Below are 10627 nucleotides of genomic sequence, written 5' to 3'. Positions count from 1 at the left end.
ACACGCACACTATACCTCACTCGCTCACTCACTACACTATGCACTGCCGCCAGTGCTGCTACCACTCCGACTGCTGCTGATGTAGGCTAGCTGAGGAAGCAGACCATTTGCCTGGTGGTTTGTTTGTTTGTTTGTTTGTTTGTTTGTTTGTTAATCTGTTTATTTGTTTGAGTCTGAAAATAATGAATGAAGAAATTCCCACCCAGTTTTATTTTCTGACTCTTCTCAGCATTACTGCTTCTGTAAGAGGAGAACGTTTGAACTGGTTAAAACAAAACCTTTTCCACGTCATTGTTCCCTTTCTTCTTGTCTTCCGCTCATTGTCTCCTCTGCCTGTCTCTCCCTCCAAAGCGGTTTCCCGTTGGCTTCCCAGAGTGCTTTGCGGCTCTCCAGCCCTGGCGCGCGGCCCATCTGCCTGCTCGAGCTGAGTGGCTGAATCAAAGGGGCAAGACACTAATCCTGATGAGACTATGCATCCACCAGGCGGGGTAATTATGTCACCCTCTGCCCCTCTGCCCAGCCGCGGAGGAACCGGAGGAGGAGGGGGAGAGGGGGGGGTCTCTTTGATCTGCCCCTTAAACCTTCTCCCGCAGGATTGGCCAGCTAAAGATCCAAAGATACTTCCCTATTACTCCACCCAGTGTGCCACTCCGCAATCTCCCTCTCTCTCTTTCCCCGTTCTCCTTCTTCCTCTCTTTCTCTCTTTCTCTCTCTTCCTTCTCTCTCTCTCTCTCTTTCTGTCTCTCCCTCACTTTCTCAATTACTGTTTTTTGTTCTGCCTTTCACTGTCCTCTCTCTCTCTCTCTCTCTCTCTCTCTCCCCTTTTCTCTGGTTCATTTACACTATCTGGTAGTGTGTGTTGGATGAGGTGTGTTAACCTCTAAGGACTTGGGTCAAAACTGGGGGTCATTAAATAACTATGCTTTCAGAAGAGTCTGACAAATGGAAATGTTGTTGTGGAAAAAAAGGAGGAAACTGTATCTAGCACATATATTTCTCTATTATGTATATATTATATGCATCTAGCTCATATATTTAATCAGTGTTTAATTGTTACATGTCTGCCCACTTTAACCATTAATAGTCTGTGGCTTGACAAGTGTTGTGGTTTTGTTGTTAATGCACAGTATAATACCGGATTTATTTTTCATCCATGAAGATATTAAGATGGAAAAATTAATGCAATGATTTTCCGTAAGTAGTTTATAAAGGCACTTATACCAATTTACACACACAAAAACAAACACACACACACACACACACACACACACATTTATTTATACACACCCACTTAAACAAACATACACACATGCACATATAGACCATACGCCCCCCCCACACACACACACACACGCACTCCTAGAGCTCTGGGCCTACTGTTATTTCCTCGATCCCCTCTCTGTCACTGGAGCCCTGGGATAATTCACTGTAAGCGATCCCGTGTGTGTATGCATGTGTGTCCTGTGTCCACCACTTTATTCCGATGGATCCTGTGGCCTCATCAGCCAGCTTAGAGGGGACTTAGACCTGTGTCCACTCACCCTCGGGTCCCCATCGCCGCGGCAACCGGCCTGCCGTTCAGACGGGGATCAAAGCCTTGGACCGTTAGCGGGGTGGCTACGACGGAGCTTAGTGAGAGAGTGGAGGGCATTAGGCATAACGCAGCATAAACCTGACATGTTGGGCTGCTGCATTGTAGATTAGCTGAGGTATGCAGGTTTATGCACAAATACCAGGACCAGTGTTTGATGTGTCTCTGACCGGCATCTGTGTTCCCACACAGTGAGCTGCATGTTGACCTCGGAAATGACAGGTGATTGGTTGCATTGGGTTTGTTATTTTATTTTATTTTATTTTATTTAATGGTGAAGAATATTCTGTATTCCCTTTCATGTGATGTCCTTCTCTGGAGCCCCAGTGACAAGATAATAAATTACCTTTATGTCATCTGTGTATTTCAATATTATATTTGTCACATTGATGATAGACCCCAGGAAGAATAGCTGCTGCTTTGCAAAAGCTAATGGGGATCTAAATAAAAACAAACAAACAAATCTGTCAGGACAACGCTGTGAAATTATAGTGAGAATTGAGCTGCTGGTGTGTGGACGTGTGTGAGATTAGTGTCTGTGTGGACATCTGCACCTCTACCGGACTCCGGAGCCCTGGAGCGATCGAACGTCCACAGGAGGCCTACTCAGGCTGGGGAAGGTAGAGGGGAGGGGAGGGTTTTCTTGGTGGAGCCTTTCAAAGCTGCCACAAACAACACAAATGGCACTCAGACTTTTCTCTTGGCACGTCACCATGGTGCTCTCAGCAACTTGTTGGTGTAACACTATGCGTTTTGTATAAATATATGCCTGCCCTGTGCCCAAGTATAAACGTGTGTGTGTGTGTGTGTGTGTGTGTGTGTGTGTGTGTGTGTGTGTGTGTGTGTGTGTGCGCGCGTGTGACTGTTCATATTTGCTGAAGAGCAGCCAGATTCACAGGGCCTTGTCTGCCAGAGTAGAGCACTTATACAAAACACACACTTGCACTCTCTCACACACTCACACTCACACACACACCACACACACACACACACACCACACACACACACTAGAGAACATCCATGAGTCAGAAGTCACAAGCTAGTCCGTCCTTCTCAATACCATCATCAGGCAATCCACCTACTGATATCTCATCCATGGACATCATCATAATGTCATCACATTCGGCAGTCACCTTTTCCTCCGAGCAACGCACCGCTCTATGCTCATGGGTCAGCAATGTCCAGTCATGTCACTCTATCCCTCACCGGAGCACACTGAAGATGCTGACGACAGCGGGCACCAAAAGGCGCCATACATTTTGGGCCTGTCTGTGTGTGATTTGTTGGGTGCCACATAGCTGTGATTAGATGCCTAATAGGCCAAGCTGAGGGGTAATGCTCCTTTATTTCCAGAGCCCGAGGGGGCCCTCGTAAATATTGCCCAAAATAAAAATGTTCCGAGTGCTCCTCCTGACGAACACCTTCGCTTGTCGTCTGGTCAGCTGCCCTGGCGTGCGCCACATGCCACAGGAACATCAGGGGGTTTCCAAGGAGAGACCCCCTGTGCCCAACCACGCACACACACACACACACACACACACACACACAGATGCACGCACACACTCTCTCTCTCTTTCACTCAACACACACAACACACACGCTCACACATACACACCGCACATAGCCAACCTTGCTCTTTCCACCATAGGAGTGGCAGGTGATGAACGCGCCATTCTGGATTTGTTGTTGCCGTTTAAAAGAGGAGCACTTCTAAAAGAGCATCTCCTTCACAAACAAACTAGCGCACAATAAATAACCCTATAATAGACACACATACACACACACACACATACACACACACACACACACACACACACACTCACTACTAGTCCCTTTGCATAAGAGGAGCTTCTTAATGAATGTATGTACACTGTAGACGTTTATAACATATTTGACAAATGTCTCCTGGATCATCTTTTCTATTGAGTGGCTATTAGTTGTGTTTAAGCCGTTAGTGAGTGCATAGAGAATGGTGTGAGGTTGGAGCTATAGGGAATGGTGTGAGGTTGGAGCCATAGGGAATGGTGTGAGGTTGGAGCCATGCGATGGCAGATGTTAATGAAGACGCCTCCAGCTTCTCCCACTCAGCAAGCTCCACTCACACTTAGTCACGGATGGGACATTCCACACACAGTCTACCAGGAGTGTTGATACTTGGTTCTAAGTTGCACCCCCTACTGACACACACACACCCACACACACACTCACATATTACTCTTACTACGCACACATATATGCATGTAAGTATGTAAATACAATGTATGCACATAGACACAATGATGTGCACATCGAAACAAGGCGTGAAAACTCCCCGCGTGCACACACACTCTCTCTCTCTCACACACACACATACACGCACACACACATGCACACACACACACACACATACTCACTCACACACACGCACTCTGAGCCGATGTGTGTGAGAGCTTGTGGAGTGCCATGCGATGAGCTAAGCTGCATTTGGCTCTCACGCTGGCCCGTGTCGTCGGCGCTGAGGGGCTGTCAAGGCCGCTCGCAGCTCCCGCTCCTCTCGCGTTGCACCCTGGCGCAGCCTTGGCATGACACGCTACGCCACTCTAGTCCTCTCCAGTCCACACCCATCTACCCAAACACCCCCCCACCCCCCGACCCCCACCCCCACCCCCCGCCCGCCTGGGCTAACGGGAAACACATTGGGCCAAGGGCCTTCAGACCCTGCGCTCTGCTGACGGACATGAGTGGAAGTGTTAAATCCATCAGCCATTCCAGCGCGTCTCCAGGGCCTGGACACATTACGAGACGCTCCTTCGAAGGGCGACGCGCCAGAATGACCTGTCCCACATGAACACACGTGTACGTACGCACACACACTTTAATAAGCATCATCTGCCTCCCCTCTGTACACATTCACACACACACACGTGGACAATTAATAAGCTTCAACTGCCCCACACACACACACACACACACACACACACACACACACACACACACACACACAGACACGCGCGCGCGGCCACACACATGTAGCTGAGTACGTATGTGGATCTTTTGTTTTGTGAGACTGTCCCCTTAAATTTGGACATGACTTCATGTTGCATGTCTGAGTGAGCTTGGCGAGTTTGTTTCTGACCACGTTTGGCCCTTGCGGAGCGGAGCGGCACCCCCCCCCGCCCTCTCTCCCTCTCCCCTCTCATCTCTGAGCGTAATGAACGAGATTCATGACTCGAGAGAAATTTGATTAGTGTCGTTATTACGACGTCCATCTCTCGGGCCAAGCATTCCATTCGGATGAGCACAGCGGCGGCGGCGGCGTCCTGACCTGGCCGTGGCACGGCACGGCGCATCTCCGCACCAGAAGCGGCGTGGCATTCACAAATGAGGACCCCAGCGCCGAGTGAGAGAGCGGAGAGGGCTTCGGCCCCGGGATGTTTTGGGCCGGCGCTGCTCCGTGGTTACGTAGCTGATGGATTGGTCTCGAGTGGTTCGGCGGCGGGGATATCAAAGGGCTCGCGGCCGGGGGGGGGATGTGTGGAAAAGTTTCCTGGAACGGAGCGCGGCCATGGGGAGCCCCTGGGGCGAGATCGAAAAAGAGGAAAAATTGGTTACTGTGTGCTCAGGGAGCATCCCACGCATAAATCACACGTGAGCAAACTCCTCGAGTTCTTTTTTTATCTTTTTCTAAAATGTCATTGGGACCTTAGAGTCTGACACTGCACAACTGTCTGCACGGCTGCATTTAACTATATTTCCGAGCATTATTAACTGACTTCATTTTCAACAAACATACTCAAGACCAGCAAAGTGGAGCATCAGCCAGTAATACGCTGTGCTGTGATTTAGTAACACCAAATTCTCTTGGTAATTACAGTAAATGACTACAGAGGCACAGCTGTAATCAAATATATATATTTTAGTTACCTTTGATTAGGTATGTGTGTGTGTGTGTGTGCATGTCATCTGGGGAGCAATATTATCTAATATGAGAAGCAATAAGAAAGGCAAATCTCTCTCTCTATCACTCTATCTATCTATCTGTCTGTCTATTAGTCCATCTGTTTCTCTGATCCTTGTCTGAATCTAGTGTGTGTACCAGAGCCCAGAGTGTGTGTGTGGAGAGAGACCCGTGGCACCTGTCATGGCCGATGCCCCCCCCCCTCCACCCCACCCTACCCTACCCTACCCTACCCCACGGCTGCCTCAAAGCGCTTTACAAGGTGAGAAGTGCCGTTCCCGCAGCAACAATGGAAAGGGGAGACTAGCCATCAGCTGCTCTCATCCATCACACTTCAATCAATCACTGTCGCCGTGACGACTGCAGCATGCAGGGCAGCCTGCCTTCAGGAATGCCGGGTAAAAGCGGACCGACTCTCGGGCATTTGGGGTTTGACGAGGGTGTGTGTGTGTGTGTGTGTGTGTGTGTGTGTGTGTGTGTGTGCGTGTACTAGTGAGTGTACTAGTGAGTGAATGGTGGTGTGCAGATGGGATGGCACATGCATTTTGGTATGTATGATGTATGTGTCTGATGTTTGTGTGTGTGTGTTGGTAGATGATTGTGTGTGTGTGTGTGTGTGTGTGTGTGTGTGTGTGTGTGTGAGAGAGAGAGAGAGAGTGAATGAGTGAGTGAATGTGTGTGTGAGTGTGTGCATGCTCTGTATAAACCGTATCCACTGCAAACCACATCCATCATCGCAATGAGCGCTTCCAGAGAACTCTTTTGTGCTGGCGGATCAGGAATGTTTATCTGGGCAGGAGCGCTGAAGGCCGTGCGGAGCGGTAAGGCTGACCTGGGATCACATCTCCAGCAGAGGCGAGGCAGGAAACACACAAGCTGCTCCTCGATCAGCTGAGAGGGCTGGACACCGATCGAGGAACATGGGAACCTGGCCAAAGCACACAGGCCTTGGAGCCGATCGAGGAACAGCTTTCGCGCGTGATCAGCTGGCAATTGTCCAGGTCCATATGGCTAAAGCATAAAAGCAATTTCTAGATCAGCTCACAGGGCTCTCTCTACAGCTTTTTCTGTTTTTGTTGGCTGGGTGCACACTCAACGCACGGCGCTCGGAGCTGATCGAGGAACAGCTTTTTTGTGTGTGATTTCCAGGGAACTTGGCCAACAGATCACTCTATCAGCTGGCTATTGGTCACAGTATGGTGCAGTGTACAAGTTTTCACGTAACCTTATTCAAACCTGTGTTTAAGACGAGCTATCACTGTGTCGAACCTTTTGAGGTTTGCTGAATACACCTGGTAGATTTTTAGTAGTTGTAGTAGTAGGAGAGTGTTTCTCTGTTGGACCTCTTCTTCCCTCTCTCTGTGAAATCTACTGGCGGTGCCATCTTGGATGGGATTGGTTGGGATTCTCCGAGTGGAGGGAGCTGGTCTCAGTCTTTCCAGAATGATCCGCCACATAAACCACCCCTCAAACGTCACTCACCGATTCGCCAGCAAAATTTATGGTGGGAACATTTTGATTGGCAGCGGAGTGCAGAAAGGCTTTCCCTCAAGCGCACACACAACTCCCTGGACTCGGCTTCGCCTCCGAGACACCCACTCTCACGTCAACGCCTGTGGCGATGGTGAGCTCTTCTCTAGAACAGCCCTTAGCCTCTCTGTCATGTCTCTCTGGAGTTGATAGGCTTGCGTAGTCCAGTTTATAACACAGAGACTCATAACTTCATTAAAGGACATCTAGCATAATCGGGACAATTAGTCTAGTGTGAATGATACTTTTTTTTAAGAATTAAGGATGGAAAATATGTGATGATCATACAAAAAATCAAATGGTTGAAGAATACCTATTTTTGTATCATGGTACATTATATAATTTTATATATATTATATAAATAAATATATATATACCGGTATATGTGTGTGTGTGTGTGTGTGTGTGTGTGTGTGTGTGTGTGTGTGTGTGTGTTTGTGTGTGTGTGTGTGTGTTGTGTGATGTGATGTGATGTGATGTGATGAACGCTGTGTGACCTGCCTGGTGGCCTCAGCATGGAGGAGGAGGAGGACCCCCAGTGTTAATGTACCACCGTCCACCTGAAGCACAGCGTAAATGGGATACGGCACGGAATTAACCATAATCCCCCTTCCCGAAAAAATCCAACAACCGCAAATGGAAAATTCCAGGTCATTCATAATTTACTCCGACCCCCGCCCCCCTCCCACCCCCACCCCCACCCCCTTGAGATCCGGAGGTGAGGTGAGGGGGGCCTTGGACAGGAAATGGAGGTGTATCAGACGAAGGTTGATCTACAGCCGTCAAACCCAGTCAAGCGGAAAGGATGCCATTTAATGCCCTATCTACCTATAAGCCTGCACTAATTTAATAATATCACACTTGTGATTTATTTGGCTCAAAGACGCAACCAGGCGCTGATGTGCTTACTCTTCTCCTGCCTGATCAGAAATCGCTCATCTGAAGCAAATGTATTGTGCCAATGAGTGCTGAGTGTGGACACAGACTTAGACACACTGATTTACAGGCGAGGCTAAAACGTACAATTTGCTGAGACTAGTAGGCAAAAACTCACCTGGATTTAGCTTCAGAGACATATGCTCATGCAGCTTGTCTGACGGAAGAATCATGTTAATTTCAAAAACCTTTCAACAAGTGTGCTAGCCAAATGTTGTTCTCCTCAAAAAGCTCCTTTTTTTTAAAGGGGGATGGCAGTGGTGAATTTTATGATGACAGAAATTGCACTGCTTTAAAAACAGTGGGAACACAGCGTGCAGCACCATGACTAATAGCACATGGAAGTGCGCTACTGGCTGCTCCTGTAGGCTTCTCAACTTTGAGGAATGGCTTCCTGGTTCTGGAGGAGCGTCTGCTCTGTTCTTTGTGTCCTGCCATTGAAATGGACCCGTATATCTGGAACTGAGACTCTCTCCCTCCCTCTCTCTCTCTCTCTCTCTCTCTCTCTGTCTCTTGATCTCTCTCTCTCTCTCTCCCTCTCTCTCTCTCCTGGTTGGTTGCTTGGTGTGGTTGTGAACCTCTGGAACGGGAGTTCTCCTGCTTGCTGACAACCCCTCATGGCTCTTGGCGTTGTTGCGTGTTGAAAGGTTTCCTCTTTCTCAATTCAGTGCTCCCCTCTTTTGGAATTCCCCTGGTTTGGGAAAGGATCCACCTGGTTTGAGGTCTCCCTCATCGTCTTTTCGAAAAATTATTATGGTTGCGCTTTTGGGAATCATGCTTCTCATGATTTTCAGAAACTTGCTGCCTGAGGGTACACAAGTGTTGACTGCTACTGTTACGGTGGATCTTCAGGATTCTCTCTCTCTCTCTCATTCTCTCTCTCCTCTCTCTCTCTCTTCCCCTCTTTCTGTGTGTAACCTCACTGTGGTGGAATGTGAACTAGACTGACTTCTCCATGTTCCCTCTCTCCTTCAGCCTCCTCTCTTCTCTTGGCCAGACCATCTGCCCCTGGTCTTGCGTCTACAGTCCTGATGAAATTAATGAAATTAAGAGAGGAATGGAAACATCCTCCTGTTATCTGTCTGAAGGTTTCTCCCCCCTCATCCCTCAGTGGTCTGTCTCGCTCAGAGGCTGCATGGGACGGCCACACTTGATACCATACCCAGACGCTCTCGCTCTGGAACCCATTAAGAAAGTATATTAAATGCCGTCCTGAGTCATTTGATTTGTTGTCGAAGTTATTAACCCTTAAGTGGCTCGCTTGGCGCCCATTAATACGAAAGGGCAGGAAACACAAACATCCTAAGCCGAGGTGAGTTGTGCTTTCGGTCTAATTACATTGTTTATCTATTTGGTTTAAAATATGTGTCCAAATGTGTGATTATATTGCGTTTACACCTTGATGAGCTAACTAGTTTCACAATAAAAAGGCCGAACAAACTGATTTAAAGTCATGCTCGCTCTCTCACTCCCTCTGTCCAATTGGAGGAACTGGTGGAAAGACTAATTATAAAAGGTTATAAAAAGTCAAAAGAGTCTGTCTCTTTATTTCTCTCTCTCTCTCTCTCTCTCTCTCTCTCTCTCTCTCTCTCTCTCTCTCTCTCTCTCTCTCTCTCTCTCTCTGTCTGAGTCTAAACTCGCAGGAAGCTGAGAGGCAGAAAGAGAGGGATGAGAGGAATAAAAAAGGGCAGTTTTTCACTCTCCTCCCACGGACTTCTGTCTGCACTAGCTGCCTGCGCTCTCCTCCTCCCCTTCCTTCTCTGCACTCCTCTCCTCTCCTCCCCTCTTTTCTCCTCTCCTCCGCCTCCCTCCTCCTCTTCCTGCTAATATCAGCACATCTGACCACTCCGAGCTCTGACTGACAGAGTGGGCTACACGGCTCAGAAATGTGTTGATTGGGCATAAAGCGGGATTGGAGTGGTGTGGAGGCCGAGGCTGTGTTTCGGCCGCTCCGCGTATTTTCCATATCAGTGATCTGATCCCGCCGCGCTCCGACCACAGCTGCAGTCGCCGGCCTCTGATGCCCCCCCCTCCAAATGGGGGCTTTAAAGACGCATTTCTATTTTTTTTCAACAGCCGAGCGTCTTCCTATTACTGAAACAAAGCAAAGTGAAAACAGTCGTTTTCTGAGTTGCCTCGTCAGACGGTCGCTGTGTATTGTCTTGGATATGAAGCATTTGAAATGTAGCTGAAGGAAGTCCCAGTTCACGACGGGGCTAGTTCTGCATGCCACACTAATGCAGCGGAGGGGAAAAAGGCGCTCAGATGCAGCACTCTTGGGGCGCTTTAAGTAGCAGCTTTCATCAGTTGAATTGTGCAGCTCTTTGGGTAATTATGCCCGCCGCAAGCCAACGCTGCCAAAGTAAATTGGTAAAACATTGGCACATAAAACAGAATAGGAGCAGAAAATTGCCCCACCAGCTCCACTGCTCGCAAGATATCAGCTTTGGGCAGTTGGGCACACAGTCTCTCTCTCTCTCTCTCTCTCTCTCTCTCTCTCACACACACACACACACACACACACACACACACACACACACACACATACTCAGTAAGAGAGAGATGCACAGATTTGCACATACATATATTATAAATGTACACACACACACACACATACTGACAGAGAAACATAT

Source organism: Alosa pseudoharengus, unplaced genomic scaffold (assembly GCF_046254945.1).
Source record: "Alosa pseudoharengus isolate Yale_2024_CS ecotype anadromous, Long Island Sound unplaced genomic scaffold, YU_APseudo_1.1 YU_APseudo_1.1_scf_16, whole genome shotgun sequence".
NCBI lineage: Eukaryota > Metazoa > Chordata > Actinopteri > Clupeiformes > Clupeidae > Alosa > Alosa pseudoharengus.
This window is presented reverse-complemented; position numbering follows the sequence as displayed.